Source organism: Microcebus murinus, chromosome 14 (assembly GCF_040939455.1).
Source record: "Microcebus murinus isolate Inina chromosome 14, M.murinus_Inina_mat1.0, whole genome shotgun sequence".
Taxonomy (NCBI): Eukaryota; Metazoa; Chordata; class Mammalia; order Primates; family Cheirogaleidae; genus Microcebus; species Microcebus murinus.
Genome location: NC_134117.1, coordinates 26,256,544 through 26,275,395, shown reverse-complemented (window position 1 = coordinate 26,275,395; position 18,852 = coordinate 26,256,544). Strand labels below are relative to the sequence as shown.

At 41.5% G+C, this 18,852-nt stretch overlaps 1 protein-coding gene across 2 annotated transcripts in view; it reads right to left on the bottom strand.

The window, feature by feature from the left end:
* Positions 1-17,689, bottom strand: part of DNMBP (dynamin binding protein) — a 106,085-nt gene extending 88,396 nt beyond the window's left edge. Inside the window, exon 1 of one of the 2 annotated variants that reach the window (XM_012768350.3) lies at positions 17,561-17,689. The gene's annotated coding sequence lies outside the window, so the exon portion shown is untranslated. Of the gene's footprint in view, positions 1-7,318; positions 7,971-17,560 lie in introns of those variants that run through there. The other variant, XM_012768358.2, reaches the window with a different exon arrangement.
* Between the last annotated feature and the right edge of the window lie 1,163 nt (positions 17,690-18,852).

The following is an 18,852-nucleotide window of genomic DNA, read 5'->3' as shown; positions in this document are numbered from 1 at the left end:
AAGTTTCCTGTATGTTAAATCCATCATCTGGGTCATCACATGGTCTGCTGTATCTTTTTCTCTATAGTATAGATAACATTTTTGCTTGTCATATTTTCACTTCTTTGTTTGCTAGTAATTTTTATTGTATGCTAAATTTGTAGGTAGTATGTTGTAGATCAGGCGTCCTCAAACTACAGCCCGCGGGCCACATGTGGGTGTTTTTGCCTGTTTGTTTTTTTATTTCAAAATAAGATATGGTGGCTGGGTGCGGTGGCTCACGCCTGTAATCCTAGCTCTCTGGGAGGCCGAGGTGGGTGGATTGCTCGAGGTCAGGAGTTCGAAACCAGCCTGAGCAAGAGTGAGACCTCATCTCTACTAAAAATAGAAAGAAATTAATTGGCCAACTAATATATATAGAAAAACTTAGCCGGGCATGGTGGCACATGCCTGTAGTCCCAGCTACTCGGGAGGCTGAGGCAGTAGGATCACTTGGCCCAGGAGTCTGAGGTTGCTGTGAGCTAGGCTGACGCCACGGCACTCACTCTAGCCTGGACAACAAAGTGAGACTCTGTCTCAAAATAAATAAATAAATAAATATGTGCAGTGTACATAGGAATTTGTTCATAGTTTTTTTTAAACTATAGTCCGGCCCTCCAATGGTCTGAAGGACAGTGAACTGGCCCCCTGTTTAAAAAGTTTGAGGACCCCTGTTGTAGATGATTGAGATTTGTCTTCCTTTAATGAGTACTGACTTTTGGATTGACAAGTAGTTACAATTACTGGATGATCCCCTTGATCCTGGTAGGTTTGCTTTCATGCCATGTAGGGTGGGTCTACCTTGATTTTGTCCTTAGTCTCAAAGCAAGGCCTTTACTACAGGGTGTTGTTATCACTTCGAAAGTTGTCCTCTCTGAGGTCTAAAAAGAATGCCTCAGGCGCTCATCAAGGTCTCTCTGTTCTGGCTTTTTGTTACTCTACTCTGCACTGTGCTCAGGAATTCCAACATTTCTGAACATTGTGCATCTTTGAGCATCTTTGTTCAACTCACAACCCCAGAGCGGCCACTCTCTGTCAGGTCCCACCGAGTCTTGCCCTGTGCATGCCCGGCCTACCGGGTATGGGAAGGAAGAAGAGCTCTAGTGATGTCTAAAATTCAGTCTTCCAACATCCAGGTGGAGGAGAGCTTAGACTAGGTAAAATAGAGTTTAGGTAAACAAAGAAATAATGTCTTTACAATGCAGTGTGGTGAATTAAAATTTGTACTAGCAACTCTGAACTAAAACAAGTCAAGGATCACTGAATCATTTGAGTGCCATAATTCACAATTGGTCCCCACTCCTCTAATAGTATCTTGACATGCCTGACGTTTAGCCATTTCTATACCCACATGCATTCACCTCTGTATTCAAGCTTTATTCAGCTATTTCTTGTGCTTATAATATATACTCTAGTAAATGGAATGGCTATTCAGAAATCGTCATTCTCTTGTAAGAACTACACATCCTTACAAGATGTGTAATTATGCGTGTATAACGTATATTATTATATAGGATTATATGTCCCTCCCCTTTACTGTGTACTTGTGCAGTGCCTCCCTCTGTGGCAGAGCATATTCCCCTGTCACATTTCAGTTAGACGTGGCCAAGTGACTTGCTTTGATCAATGGGGTGTCAGTGGAGATGACATAAGCAGAGGCTTTCAACCATGCTATGGTGTGGCCTGTCCTCTGGAGCTCCTGTAATATGCCATGAGAAGAGCAGGCCCCAGAATGAAGGCAAGGAAAACAGACCTGAACCCAAATGGAAGCCTATAGGGTTCAGCCTGGCTCAGCCAAACTGCTGTGTGCCCCACTCTTCTATCAAACAGACACAGAACTCTTTTTTGTTTTTTTTTTTTGTTTTTTTGAGAGAGAGAGAGAAAGAGAGAGTCTACTTTGTTGCCCAGGCTACAGTGCCATGGCGTCAGCCTAGGTCACAGCAACCTCAACCTCCTGGGCTTAAGCAATCCTGCTGCCTCAGCCTCCCGAGTAGCTGGGACTACACAAACGTGTCACCATGCCTGGCTAATTTTTTTAATATATATTTTCAATTGGCCAATTAATTTCTTTCTATTTTTAGTAGAGATGGGGTCTCACTCTTGCTCAGGCTGGTTTTGAACTCCTGATCTTGAGCAATCCTCCCACCTTGACCTCCCAGAGAGCTAGGATTACAGGCATGAGTCACCATACCCAGCCCGTAACTCTTATTATCTGTGTTAACTGTTATCTTTTGGATCCAACCTAAATGATACCTCCTCTATGAAGCCTACAGGATAGTCCCCATCTCCTGCATGCTCAGGAGGGCAGGGATTCTTTTTATCTGTTATATTCGCTGGTGTCTACAAAGCACGTAGAGTACTGCACAATACATGGTACTCCCTCCATAAATATCTGCAGAATGACTGATTTAACACACTGAACTACTTTAACTTATACATCAAAATACATATTCACATTCCCAATGATCAGACTACTCTTTCCCATAGAGCTACATGGGGTCTCACAGGCCTCACTTCCAGGTTCGGAAGTTTTTTAGGCATTTTTGTTTGTTTTTTAGGCGATTGGAAGCACCTAAAGATTTTGGAGTAGGCAAATTATAATGGTTAGAATTAGGATTAGTTGCAAATGAACAAACATGCCAAATAAAAGAAAAAGGAAAAAAGTGTGTTTGTATGTGTATATATGTAAATAAAGGTTTTTTTTCCAGATGAAGACAAAGATATTCTAAGGAACATCATTATTCTGGTTGTTTCTCTTCATATCATTTGTTAAAGAAAGGTTTATTGGGACATAATTCACATACCATACAATTCACCCATTTAAAGTGTACAATGGGTTTTTAGCATATCCACAGAGTTGTGTGACCATTACTACTATCAATTTTAGAATATTTCAACACCTCATAAAGAAATTCCATACCCATTAGCAGTCTCGTCCCATTTCTCCCCAACAAACTCGCTTCTCTCCAGCTATAGGCAAACACTAATCTATTCTCTATATAGATTTGCCAATTCTAAACATGTCATATAAATGGAATCATATAATGTGTAGTCTTTTGTGTAGTCTTTCACTTAGCATGTTTTTAAGGTCTTCATATCATTTTCAAATAGAAATAGGATCAGCTTAAAACATACATAATAGTTAAGAGCATGGACTACAGGGCCAGACTTGGATCTTCACCCTGGCCCATCCTTTATTATAATTACAGGACTTGGAACAAGTTACTTAACTTCTCTGTGCTCTAATTTCCTCATCTGTAACACAGGTTTCATAATGGAAACCTCATAGGGTTACAGTGAAATTTAAATGAGTTACTAATGTATGTAAGCACTAAGAATAGTACCTCACATATAATAAGCATTACACAGCTGTTAGCTATAATTATTATTATCTTCATTAAAGAGAGGAGAGTTGTGAATAGACATACTCAAAATATTTTTCATAGTACTGGGAAGTGTTTTGGTATTTAATAGGTTTTGGGGTTTTTTTTTTTTGAGACAGAGTCTCACTCTGTTGCCCAGGCTAGAGTGCTGTGGCGTCAGCCTAGCTCACAGCAACCTCAAACGCCTGGGCTCAAGTGATCCTCATGCCTCTGCCTCCCAAGTAGCTGAGTAAGACTACAGGCATGCACCACCATGTCCAGCTACTTTTTTCTATATATTTTTAGCTGGCCAACTAATTTCTTTCTATTTTTAGTTTAGCCTTGCTCTTGCTCAGGCTGGTTTCAAACTCCTGATCTTGAGCAATCCTCCCGCCTTGGCCTCCCAGAGAGCTAGGATTACAGGCATGAGCCATCATGCCTGGCCATGGTTTTGAAAAGAAGTATCTTAGAAGGGAAAAATGAGGAATGACTGCTAATAACTACAGGTTTCTTTTTTCTTTTTATTTGCTTTTGTTTGGTTTGGTTTGGTTTTTGAGACAAGGTCTCACTTTATTGCCCAGGCTAGAGTGTAGTGGCATCATCATAGCTCACAGCAACCTCAAACTCCTTGGGCTCAAGCAATCCTCTTGACTTAACCTCCTGAGTAGCTGGGACTACAAGTACTAGCCACCACTCCTGGCTAATATTTTTTTCTTTTAATTTTTCGTAGAGACAGGGGTCTCACTATGTTGCTTAGGCTGGTCTTGAGCTCCTGGCCTCAAGCAATCATCCCACCTCAACCTCCCAAAGTGCTAGTATTAGAGGCCTCCCAAAGTGCTAGGATTAGAGGCGTAAGCCACTGTGCCTGGCCAATATAAGGTTTCTTTTGGGGATGATGAAAATGTTCTGGAATTAGTGATGGTTACACAACTTTGTGAATATACTAAAAACCACCAAATGGTAAACTTTAAAAGGATGGATTTTATTGTATTTCAAACATCTCAATTTTTAAAAATTTATTTCAGAAATCTCTATACTTCAAGCAAAATAGTGAGGGCACATGAATACTCTGCCTTGAAAAAAGCTGGAAACTTAAATAGCTTCCCTATTCTGCCACCCACACCCACTCCTGCCCTTGACATTTTTCCTGCACTCATGTGTTTTCTGTAATTGTGTTTTATGCCTGCTCTAGGGTAGGCAAGGAGGGCAGGTAATATAGTGTTTGATTAAATGAACATTCACTGGGTCACTGATGCTACATAAAAGAGCAAATTTTAAAAAAAGAAATCATATTTGCTACTTAATTATTAAGTAATAACTACACACATTAACAGTTAAGAGCTCAGACTCTAAAGACAGAGAATTAGTTTCAATTTCTGGCACTGCCATGTGTCAAGCTTTGTGACTTTCCAAGTTCCTTAAACCTCTCTGAACCTCAGTCTGTAAGCTCATCTGTAAACTAAAGATAATAATAGGAATTTAATTCATAGAGTGTCATGAGGGTTAAATTTGATAATGTAGATAAAATATTTAATACATTTCCTGGCAAACAGTAAGTACTCAGTAAACGTCAGCTACGAGAACAGCGATGGAGGAGGAGGAGCGAGACTGTCATCATCACCCAGACTGAAGCATAAATAATGCAAATGAGGCAGCAGGCTCCGGGTGCAGCTGACTTCTCAAAACTGCTGCGTCTTCTTGAGAGGAAGGGGGAATTATGTGACTCTTTGTGGTTTCTGGGCAGCAGGACAAAGCAACTGACATCCCCCTCTACTCCAAGCTCTAAATGAGCTGTACATTCGCAGCAGACCCACAAAGACTTGGCAGCAGTTTACAAATGAGATCCCTGCATATGGATCCAAGGAAGCCTTTGCCAAATGCCTTCCAGTAATAGAAGAGGGATGTGAAATTAATTTATTTACTATTCTACAAAAGATCCTGTGCTTCTAGGAAAAATATCAACACTATCGTTAAATCTTTTAAACACATCAAGCTATGACTCTCACCATCTTTTCTTTGGGACTACTGCAATAGCTTCCTAAATGGCTACCTATCAGTCTTATCTCCCTTTTTCCTATTTTCCATATTACAACTAGGATTATCTTTTTTAAAAACTCTTTTTTTAAAAAAAGAGATAGGGTCTTGCTATGTTGCCCAGGCTGACCTCGAACTCCTGGGCTCAAGCGATCCTCCTGCCTCTGCCTCCCAAGTAGCTGGAACTACAGGCATGTGCCATGGCACCCAGCCTGAAAAACCAAATTTCATACTTCTCTACTGCTTGAAGTTCCTCAAAGATTCTCCATCCATCACGTGTAGGAAGTGTCTGAAACTCCTTTATAATCAGTAACAAAGCTCGTCATGATCTGATCCCTGCCCACAAGTTTGGCCTCATTTCCTGATTCTCTCCACCTACCAAATACCCTAAGCTCTCACCTGAAGAATACTGGCAGTTCTTTGCAAGGCCATGTGTACCTTTGCAACTATTCTTTCTTCTGTCCACAAGAAAAACACCATATTCAAATACAGAGTTGAAAAATACCAGAGTATTTGTTCTCATTAAATATAAAGTATAATACAGCATTAAAACACACATTATTACAATACAATTACATCTACAGACTGCTTTTCCAATACTTTCTCTCTTATATGTAGTGTTGCTACCTGTGATCAGGTGTGAACATGAAGTGCTTGTTATTGTTCTCTGACCACTGCAAGGAAGAATAATCAGTTAACTAGCAAATGACCTCTGATTAACACTTTTACTATGAATAATAATTATAATTTTTAAGCATTTGAAGTCCCAAGAAGAAAATATTAACCAAGCATGAATCCCACCTACGGAATAAAGTTTGAACATACTGGTAAAATTCAACCCAAAGATTTTCATTAATTTACTGATTGATATCAGCAAATCTCTTAGAAGAAATTTATTGAATGCCTTCTTTTTCTATGTTTTTAGTCTTGGTTTATTAACCATGTGACTATAAAACTAAATAAAATATTGACATTGAGATACTTTATCCTTACAACCTTCAAATCATTAAATAAATAAATCCAAACATAGTTTCATTCTGCAGCAATTTTCATTCTTTTTACTTTTAATATTGGTTCATGACCCTGCAAAACTATCACAGTTGACTAGCAGGTTAAGGCAGCAAAACTAAAAGAAAAATAAAACTGAATTTCTTCATGTCTACAGTGGTCTAGATATTATAATTACTGAACAACATCTAGACAGGCAGCAGAAAGAACAAGTGATGAAAACTATGGTTCTGGAAAAACATACATATTAGTATTTTGCTCATAGCCCAGCTAGCTGCTCACAAATAAAGGACTCCAACAGGCACTAAGTCTAGTTTTAATGTAAACTCATTCTCCTCTTACCTGACCCTAGGGATTCTCAGACGTTTCCTGATAAGCAGATCTAAACTGTAAGACAATAATATCCCAAGGAGGTTCTGGCACTGAGCCCCAGAAATCCTTAAAGCAACAAGCACTGTCTAAAGGAAGAAAAGCAGAGTACTTATTTTCTTCACAATTCTCTCCCTGAAGTCTAGGGAACATGAAAACGCCTTGTCAAAGAGAAGTTATAAAATTCCTTCGGAGAGAGAATGTTTTTAAACAGAGATGGTCTGCTGTTGATAATGTCATTCCCTGACACCTTGAACATTTTGGAAGACTCTTCAGAAATGACCTTAGTGCTGGACCAAACTATAATACGTGGGCCAGTGAATCCTTTCTATTTCTGGATGCCTGAATAACTTGGAAACTCTTACAGTGAGTGACAGATTCAAGGGTGAGGTAACTCACTACAGAGACAACAAGCCTTTAAAAAAATTCAGAATGTGAAAAACTCTAATAAAACAAACCAGTTTCTTCAACAAATAAATTGCAAGCAAATAAATTGCAAGATTTTAAATTTAAAAAGGGAAACTTACAAATTAAGAGCCACTTAAACACATTAAGCAAGCCAGGCATGGTGGTGTGTGCCTGTTGTCCCAGCTACTCCGGAGGCTGAGGCAGGAGGATCGCTCGAGCCCAGGAGTTCAAGGCTGTAGTGAGCTATGATCTCGCCACTACACTCCAGCCTGGGCAACATAGCGAGACCTTGTCTCTAAAAAAAAAAAAAAACAAAAACAAAAAGAGAGAGAGAGAGAAGAACATTAACTAAATGCAATAAGCGTACCTTTCTTGGATCCTGATTCAAACAAATCAATTGTTTAAAAAAATGAGACCATGGGAAATTTTGAACATTGACTAGAATTTTCATTATATTAAGGAATTACTGCAATTTTTTAGGTGACAATAATGGTATTGTTGTCATATGTAAATAAAAGGGAACACTAGGCCGGGCGCAGTGGCTCACGCCTGTAATCCTAACACTCTGGGAGGCCGAGGCAGGCGGATTGCTCAAGATCAGGAGTTCGAAACCACCCTGAGCAAGAGCAAGACCCCGTCTCTACTATAAATAGAAAGAAATTAATTGGCCAACTAATATATATAGAAAAAAAAAATTAGCCGGGCATGGTGGCGCATGCCTGTAGTCCCAGCTACTCGGGAGGCTGAGGCAGGAGGATTGCTTGAGCCCAGGAGTTTGAGGTTGCTGTGAGCTAGGCTGACGCCATGGCACTCACTCTAGCCTGGGCAACAAAGCGAGACTCTGTCTCAAAAAAAAAAAAAAAAAAAAGGGAACACTAGTTTTTTTTTGTCATTAGAACCAGAAGGTCTACAAAACGGCAAAAGGAGGTGGAATATAGAAACCAACTCAGCTTTTTATATATATATATATATTTTTTTTTTTTTTGAGACAGAGTCTCACTCTGTTGCCCAAGCTAGAGTGCCATGGCATCAGCCTAGCTCACAGCAACCTCACACTCCTGGGCTCAAGTGATCCTCCTGCCTCAGCCTCCCGAGTAGCTGGAACTACAGGCATGCGCCACCACACCCAGCTAATTTTTTCTATTTTTAGTAGAGACAGGGTTGGTCAGGTTGGTCTCAAACTCCTGACCTCAAGCTATCCTCACACCTTGGCCTCCCAGAGTGCTATGTCTATCCCTTTTATCTTGCTGTTATTACATTATTGTTGTATTACATACAGTAGTCTCCCCTTATCCACGGTTTTGCTTTCCATGGTTTCAGTTACCCATGGTCAACTGTAGTGTGAAAATAGGTCAGTAAAGATATTTTAGAGTAACAGAGAAAAAGATCATATTCACATAACTTTTATTATAGTATACTGTTATAATTATTCTAGTTTATTAGTTCTTGTTAATCTCTTACTGCACCTAATCTAAACTGTAACTTAAACTTTATCATGGGTTGTACGTATAGGGAGAAACACAGCACGTATAAGGTTTAGTACTATCCTTGGTTTCAGGTACCCAATGGGGTCTTGACAGGGGATACTGTATATTAGCAGATTTGGCCCAGTCTTGAAGGCTAGGCAGCTAAGTTTAAGGGTTGTTGGGGGAGTTTGTGGGTACCAATAGTAAGTGCCCAGTAGTAGAGCAATAAACTGAAGCAAGCCTTTCAGGAATATGAGCCAAGCGATGATCTCTACAGGAGAGACCTGGTCTGTGGCACTGGCCTTAAGGACAGCATTACGGTGTATTTTTTATTTTTCTGTACAGTGCTATTACTATGACTTCAGACCTTGCTTTAGAATAAACTGACCAGGTACACGAGCCATGACTGCTCATCATGAGACTCTGAACTAGATCCAGAACACTTATTGTTCAGAAATGACAAAAGCCAAAAAGTTTCTGCGTTGCTGGGAATGGGAGGAGAGAATGAACTAGAAAGGGGTGTGAGGTTGGGGAGTTAAGCACAATTCGGCACATCCATTGCAACTTTTTCTGCTGATGGGGCAGGCTCATTTATCCTAAGAGAATCACCTCGTGAAAACAATGCAGTGTGTGTGCTGGGCCCAGACCCAGGCTAGAATGTCAGCACTGATTATTCTACCCCCGTCCCTCCTCCCACCGTGTGTTCGTCAGCAACACAGATGCTCATATTCTACTTTCAGGAAAATGTAGAGTCCCCAGGAGGGGCTAGAACAGACCTAGAGAAATGAGCTCTGTGTCTGGGTTGTTGGTGGCGCTTACAGTGTCAAAGAGGAACTGGGGATTCTACAGGCTTCCTGAACCCAGGCATCGAAACGAGGCTAAGAGAACTCTGTTTCCTCACCCATACCTTAGGCTTCCCTCCTGTGGATCACAGTGCTTTTTTATGGGTTGACTCACTTATAGACTCATTTCTCAGGGGAACAAAACAAGGATAAAGAACTTTCAGGGGAACAAAACAAAGATAAAGAACTTTCTAGATGAGGGATGGGGAAGGCAGACTGCAGCATTTTAGAAAGTGACAAGTGTTGCTACAAAATAAAAAGGCAGAGCAGGGTAAAGGGATGAGAGTGAGGAGGGAAGGCAGCTGCACATTGAAGCCACCTGCTGATAGGAAGGTTAACCCAGGATTCTGCCACTTTCTGCTATTTGTTAGCACACGCCTGTACCACACGGCACGCTAGCGAAATGTGACTGGGGAACCAAAATAATTGCTTTGGGTTTTATTTCAGAGTCAAAAGAAAATAAATTACTATTTTCCCCATTCTATTTATTTTCTGAAAGTGTGGTCTGAAGGAGGGCAAAACTGGGGGATGGAACTGAAGCAAAGTGACACCAAATGTCCTTCTCCTCCCCTCAGGCCCCCAGGCTAGTCTTTGGTCTGCTGGGATCTGGGCTGTGACTGCTCCACATTCTGACAATGACTCTGGGCTGTTTGTGCACAGAAGCTCCCACGGGCAGAGCCTGTTCCAAATTGCAAGCAAGCTGTCACCCACAGCTATAAATTAATTATGTCTTTCTTATTGGGGTTTCCCCCCAGAGGACCAATCAAAGCAAAAAGAACAAGAGTTGATGGCCTAACCCCAAAAAAGGAAGGATGATACAAAATCACACAGTGCAGTTTTGTCTCTTTGCCCCCAAAAAAGACCAGAGAGAGAGAAAGAGAGAAATAGCCAATATTTTAACAGGGGTTGGTGTTAAAAGGCAGGATTACGGATTTGCTTCTCTATATTTTACAATTTTTCTACAATGAAGAACAGCAATTTTTATAATTTGGAAAAAACAGCTAGCCTTAAAAAAAACAACAACAAACAAAAAGAGGAAGAGATGGCCACGAGAATTACCTGCCCAACACCCTCATGTTTACCTTGCTGCAAGACTACCTATGGCTCTACCTGCAGAACTCTCTCGGTGTTTCTTGAAATTTACTTAAGATTTATACCTGGAATAAAGACTGATCCAGAGTAAGGAAACTGTAATTTTACACATCTTATATTTATAATCATGCTGACGGCTAAAGTTGTGATCGTGAGTATGGCTCTGTCTCTCATTCTTCATGCCAGCTATTTAAATTCTGTCTCTCAATGGTAGGAGGAAAAAGCTGACCTAATCATGAAATAAGCTTACCCTGGGTTGTTTACCATAAATCCATATAGGCAGCATTCAGAAATATTGGGGTCTCTTATTTATCTGTTTGAAACAACCTCAGCTAGGCTTAGGATTTGGTATGCAGCCTGCCTGATGACGTCGTTTCCCAGAGGACAGATCCTAAAAAATATGTGATAAGGCGTATCACCTATTTATGATGAAGACTTTCAGTGAACTAGGGATAGAGGAAAATACCTCAACTTGATAAAGGTTACATACAAAACCTAAAACAAACACATGAAATGTGAAATCTTTTTTTTTTTTTTTTTTTCTTTTTTTTTTTTTAGTTGCTTATTTGCTGTTGCAGAAATGTGAAATCTTTAAGACTGAAAATGAGACAAGGATGCCCAGTAGAACAGCAACTGTTATGACACAGTCCTGGAAGTCCTGGCCAGGTATAAGGAAAGAAAAAGAAATAAGAAGTATAAGGAGAAGGCTCTGTATAATCCAGTTTTTTGTTAAAACAGAAATACAAAGTTTTGAATTAATTAATATGCCATGCTTGCATTTTTATTTCCTGCTGTGGAAAAAAACAGTAAAAAGAGGCAGACATAATTTAACCCCAAATAATCACAAAACAATGTAATTTATCAAATTAATTAATTTAATAAATGTATTAATTTATTTAATTAATGGTTTACTTTGATTAGGAGTATAAATAAAATTGTATTAAAATTTTTTTAAAAAAGTAGAAGGATGGGAAAGAAGCAATGAAACTATCACTGTTTTCAAAGGATATGATTAACCATCAGAAAAAAAAAAAACAGAAATCAACAGACTGAATAAGACAGTGGTACAAGACTGTTAGATACAAGATCTGCTTACAATAATCAATATATTCTTTCTCTTAAACTACCAATAACCAACTAGAAAATAATAATAAAAAGAAACATGATTCACAACAGCAACAAAACTAGGAAGCATTTAGAAATTAATTTAGCCAAGAATATTCTCCTAGACCTTTATGGAGAAAATGTTTATGTTCTAGTACAGGATTTAAAAATGAGCTGGTAAAGTACATATTTAGGAATAAAAGGGCACGATATCTACAATTAACTCAAAAGGATCAGGGAAAAAAGTACATAGAAATCTAGGGAGGGAGTAATAAAGCAAATATGGCAAAATCCTAACATTTGGTGATTCTGGGTAAGGAATATGTAAGAGTCCTTTGTACTATTCTTAGAACTCTTCTGTTAGTTTTAAATTATTTCCAAATTTTAAAAAATGCTAAGAAAAACAATCTGAATACATGGAAAGACACATTACAAGCTCCTGGATGGAATGAGTTACCACTAAAAAGATGTCAAGCCTCCTCAAAATAATTTATAAATTCAATATAATCCCAATAAAAATCTCTCAAAAATATAACTTTTGAGTAACATGATAAACTTATTCCAAATCATATAGGGAAAAATAAATTTTGGCCTGGGAAGAGCTAAGTAAACTTTAAAATGAATGACTTGCTGTGCCAGTCATCAGGACATACTACAAAAGTCACTGTATATGTTGTCAAACTCTATGGAAAAAAAAGACACTGTTATAAAATCAGAGCAATAAAGTATGAAGCAAGAACTGACAAACTAATGGAACAAAATAGGGGCTTAGAGATAGACAAGTATATCCATGCAAACCATATATGAAAAGGGGGTACCACAATTCAAGGGAGTAAAGCATGAATTTTTTTTTTTGAGATGTTAGTAGAAAAACTCATTAAATAGGAAAAAAAATAGGGCTAGATCCTTAACAATACATGCAAATGTAGGCTCTAGAAATACCAAAGTCACAGCTATTACCTAGGGATTGGGAAGGGCTTCTTCATCAAAACTCCAAAAATATAAACCATAAGTCAAAGAGTTCATCTATTTGATTACATCAAAATTAACAATTTTTCTTGATCAAAGAACAGCAAAGACAGAATTAACAGATGGCCAAATAAGAAGATATCTGCAAAGTCTAAACATAATAAGGTGTAAATATCTATACTGTAAAATTACTTCTGCAAGTAAACAGCAGCAACAAGAAAACAGATATCAACTTCAAGAGAATGTGGCAAAGACAGGAATAAGCAATTTACAGAAGAAGCTATATGTATAAGAGATACTCAAAATCATTAGTAATCAAGGAAATACAAGTTAAAACAGTAAGATATCACTTTGCACTTAGTAGGCTAGAAAACATGGAAGAGCTGGTGGACTGTGAGGATATTGGACCCTTCACACGCTTATGGCAGGACAGAGACTGGTGCAGCCACTGTGGAGGGGAATCTGGCACCATGTAATCAAATTCAGCCCTTGCATGCCTATAATCCAGCAATTCCCTTCTGAGTACACAGCCCGCAGAAAGAGTATACAGCTTCATAAGTGCACATGTATGAAGATGCTCACTGCAGCAATATCTGAGGTGTCAGGGAGTAGGGACAGCCTGAGTATCCATCCGGTACACAGAGAGCAGGTAGGTAAAGACTGTGGTGGATGCACACGCCACGGAGCAGAATGCAGTCTTCAGAAGCAGAGAACTAGACATACACATAGCAACATGGATGGATCTTAAACAACAGTACTTAGAGGAAATAGAAGGAAAATGAATTAAAGCATTATAAATTAAAATGCATGCATATAAAACAAACACTCCCAGTTTGTGTGATCCTAGATGGACAAAAAGAAACACATTCAGTGCATTGGAATGAGTACCTATGAGGCATGAGGTGACTGGGAATGGGATAAGAGAATTAAAAACAAAAGCAATCTTTCAGATTCCTCGCGTGTTACAAAAGAAAAATTCAAATGACCTAGAATAAACACAAAATTAGAATTGTTTCCTTCCCAAAAGTTCCCAATTTTCCTAACAACAAAAGCTGCTCTGGTTGCCAGCTCTGTTGATGAGTAACAGCTTTTCATCCTTTTTTCAATCAGGAAGGGAAAATTCAGGGATCAGCAGAGTCCGGAAAGGATCAGCAGAGAATATTTACGAAACTGTGTTTTTTGTTCTCATGACCTGACAACCTGACTGAAAAGACCTGATTACCTCTTGATTTGGGATGATTCAGCTAAAGGCAGGCTGGTGTCAAGTTTTCAGGTCATTTGAACTTATTTACTTTTAGAACCTCTTCCTACATCTCTTGCCTCCCTGTAGAAATATCTTGCACCACTTGGAATCTTAAAATTCTTGAGCTAGAGGGGGGCCCAGTTATTTTATAGAGGAGGAAACAAACGCCCAGAGAAGAATTATGGTTTGGGGTCACACAGCTAGTATAAAAAGGAAGGTGTCCCTGATTCAGCCCTTGTCCCATTTCTGTCTATTCTCAACCCAGCAGCTGGGATGATCCTTTTAACACATAAGTCATCAAGAGCTTCACTGTTCAAAACCCTCCCTTCAAAAGCCTTCCCTTCACTCACAGCAAAGGCCAAAATCCTTACAATGGCCTGCACTGATGTGCCCTCCCCACTCCCACCGCCTCTCATCTGTGGTCACTTCCCCCTCACCCACGCCACACCGCCCTGCCACCGTGACCTTGCTGTCCCTCACACATGCCACACATGCTTCTGCACCAGGGCTTAGAACCTGCACATCGTCTGCCACCTGCTCACTCTCTCCATTCCTTCAAGTCTCAGATCAAAAGTTATCTCAGTAGAGGCCTTCTCTGACCCCTCTGTATAGAAAATAAACCCACCAATATACACACACGCTTACCATCTCCTGCTGACGCTGCTTTAAAGTTCTCCATAGCATTATGATCCTCTGACCTTCTATCCATTCACATATTTATCATCTGCCTCCACCCCACCAGAATGTCTGTTCCACAAGGGCTGAGTCTGTTTTGCTCACCACTGCATCTCCTGCACCTACGACAGTGCCCCGCACATACAGTGAATATTTGTTGAATGAATGAATGAGTCAGGACCAAAATCCATGCCTTCGGACCCCTAGCACAACGCCCTGCCTGCCCTGCTGTGCTGGTTCAGTTCTTGGTGGTCACATCCTTCAGTCAGAAGAAAACACCTACAAATCTAAAACTGAAATAATACACGTTCGCTACTCTATGTCTATTTTGCCTCCCATGGCTGCCTTTTATATAGCACTGAGGATAAAGTACCTACCCAAAAGTTAACACCTGGTTTGTGTAACAGCTGTTTCATTACAGAGCTTCCAAGTGATCTCATTTTATGGCTGCTATTCATACTTTAGACCCTCTGCCTTTCTAGGCAAGAGACTGATAGATATGTCACGATTAACTCCTGAACAACAAGACTAAGTTAACCAATCTTGAAAATTAGCTTATTCAGATGTTTTCCTGAGCTGGGTATAATAAGGAAATACTACTTCATATTAATTGAACTGATGTTGTAAAACTTGCCAGAAGTATGCTGAATGAATTTAAGGATACTTTGGCAAAAGACCAAGCGCACTTGAGAATTTCACAGGAGATAATCTTGTAATAATGCCATGTTGTACATTACTGACTTCATACATTGACTTCAGAAATGACAGAATAATAAACCTGGACAATAAGTCAAGCTTTATACCTGGCAATAGGTATGCAAGATTCATTTGTATTCACTCCATTGTAATTGCTTTTATCATTTAAAAACATTCTCCTAAACACATTTAACACTGAAGTAGCCATAGTTTGAAATATCACTTTTTTAGCCCAACACTGATAAAAGTGATTTGGAGGGTTGGGAACAAGAATGAATCTGAAGCTTTACCATGCATCATGCAGAAAGGATTTCCTTCTGAGATGGAGGCTTCCTATACTACAGTCTCCAAACATAGATAAGATAAAAATCTAAACCTGGTCCACTTAACTAACCCTTTTTCAGAACCAGAGTCTCATGGAGTCTTTTCTCTAAAAATGAGTATCTACCCTTTGTTTTTAGGAGATCTTAAATGCTGATTCAAGAATCATGATTTACCTTGTTCTCTAAGAGAAAAAGTAACGTAAGTTCAGTCAGTGCTTGAAGGAGGGTCTGCAGTGCAATGTGGATGAAAGAGAAATGTGAAGAGGGTCTCTGCAGGTAAGGGGGACCTTCAGAGAAGAAAGGAGTCGGGAAAGAGGCGAAGATCAAAGGAAACTAGAAGGAAAGGCTCTGCCTGGGACTGCAAGGAGAATAATAACTGGGACATATTTGGACAGAGTGTCCATAAAAATTATCACTAATCTCAGCCCCAAATGCACACAATATGAACACTGTATAAAAGTCATCTTATCGCATTTTCTGAGTCAGAACATTCTTGTTTATTGCAAAAGTTATCTGTGGCACTACAGGGACCCCATTCCCAGGCCATACTTGAGCTGTTCTCCACCATGCACAAAAAAACCACTCCATTCCAGTCTCTGAATGTAAGTAAATGTAACACTGAAGTATCTGTAATTTGAAAAATCTCTTTTCATTTATTTTAGCCCAACACTGACAAAGTGACTGAGAGAGTTGAGAATAATGAATTTGAAGATTTGCTATGCATCATGCAGGATCTTTTAAAAACTTTTTTTCTTAAATGTTTCTGTTGCCACAATGAGCACCATGTGTTTCAAGTTAACGTCCAAAATCAGAGAACTCTAGAGATGGAAAGGGGTCTCACAGGATTCTTTAATTCAGAGAAAAATGGGTGCTGAACCCAACTAACTTGTTCATCATCTTGATTCTATTCATGCTGTGAGAGTAATAAAGACAGCACTGAGAAATGATGCCTACATGCTGTCAGGTACTTTGGTCTTAGAAAATACTACCGGTACTACAAAGTAATCAGTCCTACTCACCCTCTGTAACTCAGCTATGCATACAAGCAGACGTAAACTATGCTCAAACCCTAAATATTAGCATGTATTACCGCTAGCTTGCCACATACCACAGCATCACTAATTATGAAAAGTGTTTGAATGCAAGATACTCTTATCTTATACAGTAAAAGAATTACTGTAAAACAGACCTAAAGGCAAGTTACCAATGTTATGAATAACGTGAGTGCCAAAAATACCCTTCATTACTGTATAAATGAGACAGTAAAGAATGAGACTGCACTTAAAGTTTTGTTTGTGCACTTACGATGTAACTCTATACCCCACGCATTCTTCACGGCTCCTTATTTGCATCAGACCCTGGCCTGTTTGGTAACCCCAATACTGCTTTATTCAAGTGACAGCATCATTAGCCTTGGAGACACTGATACTTGGTGGACATCAGTACCTGCAACAGGAATGCAGGTGTCCGTGGGTATCTGCAAAACCCCACCATAACCAAAGTTTCATCTCCAGCTCAACAGTCTAACTCTTGCTCAGGAAACCCTGCCTGCCTTACTCGGAATCACGGGCTCCTATATCGACTGGACGTGTGGCTCTGAGCATCAGTAAGATAAGGGGGCAGGGCTAACGCCGAATTCCTTCGCCAGCTCTCAATCCCGCCTCGCTGCCCGAGTGGCAGGGCGGTGCGGTGAAAAGAGCCCAGGGCTTGACACCATCTTAGAAGCCCACGTCCGCATCCCTCCGCTCCCCCTCCAACTCCCGAGACCCGCCGGGCCGTTGCGAGGCGGGCGCGAGGCGGGCCCACGGCGCCCACCGCCCTCGCGGGCTCCCGGCTCACCGAGCGCAGCGCCGCCGCAGGCCCAGCCGAGCGGCGCGTCCCCCGGGGCTCGGGTACCCTCCGCCCGGCCCCCGACGGCGACCCCGCTCCCCGCCCGGCCCCGGCCTCTGACCTGCTCTCCTCCGCCCGGCGGTCCCTTGGCGCGGCGGCCAGCTGCGGCCGTCCGTCCCGGGCCGCTGTCACCTCTGTCCCTGGAAGCGGCGGGCGGGTCGATCCCGTGTGACTCAGCGCGCCGCCCCGCCTCCCGCCCAGGCTTCCGCCCCGGCCGCCCGCACGGCCCCGGGGGCGCCGCGCTCCGCTCCCAGCGCGCCCACCCCCGCCGCCCCGCGCGCCCCCTGGCGGCCGGCCCGGGCCCGCCCGCCTGGCGACGTCAGAGGGCGGCGCTCGGAGCACCTCCGCCCGGGAAACTGAGGCACGACGGCCCGCCTCCGCCGCACCCCCAGACCCGGCCAGTCCAGCTCTGCCTCAGTCCTACGTGCAGCCCCGGCTGGGGGCGAGTTCCTTTCCCCCTTGCTGTTCCCTCACCGCCCACACCACCCTGCGACCCAGAAAGAAGTCAAAATTCCGCTTAGAGAAGTCCAATTCAATTCCTGTGTGTCTGTGAAGCTGTCTTTGCTGCCCTGAGGCAGTTTCCTTTATCGTGTCACACAGTTCTGTCTGTCCTATGCCCCCCACCGTCCCCGTCCCGAGGAAAGTCTCTTGGGACATCTTTGAGATTTTAAAAGCAAGAAATGGGCCGGGCGCGGTGGCTCACGCCTGTAATCCTAGCACTCTGGGAGGCCGAGGCGGGCGGATTGCTCAAGGTCAGGAGTTCAAAACCAGCCTGAGCAAGAGCGAGACCCCCTCTCTACTATAAATAGAGAGAAATTAATTGGCCAACTGATATATATATATAGAAAATTAGCCGGGCATGGTGGCGCATGCCTGTAGTCCCAGCTACTCTGGAGGCTGAGGCAGAAGGATCACTCGAGCCCAGGAGTTTGAGGTTGCTGTGAGCTAGGCTGACGCCACGGCACTCACTCTAGCCTGGACAATAAAGCGAGACTCGTGCCCATCAATCAAAGAATGGATTAATAAAATGTGGTATATGTACACCATGGAGTACTATTCAGCTCTAAGAAACAATGGTGATATAGCACACCTTATATTTTCCTGGTTAGAGCTGGAACCCATACTACTAAGTGAAGTATCCCAAGAATGGAAAAACAAGCACCAGATATATTCTCCAGCAAACTGGTATTAACTGAGTAGCACCTAAGTAGACACATAGGTGCTACAGTAATAGGGTATTGGGCAGGTGGGAGGGGGGAGGGGGGCGGGTATATACATACATAGTGAGTGAGATGTGCACCATCTGGGGGATGGTCATGATGGAGACTCAGACTTTTGGGGGGAGGGGGGGAA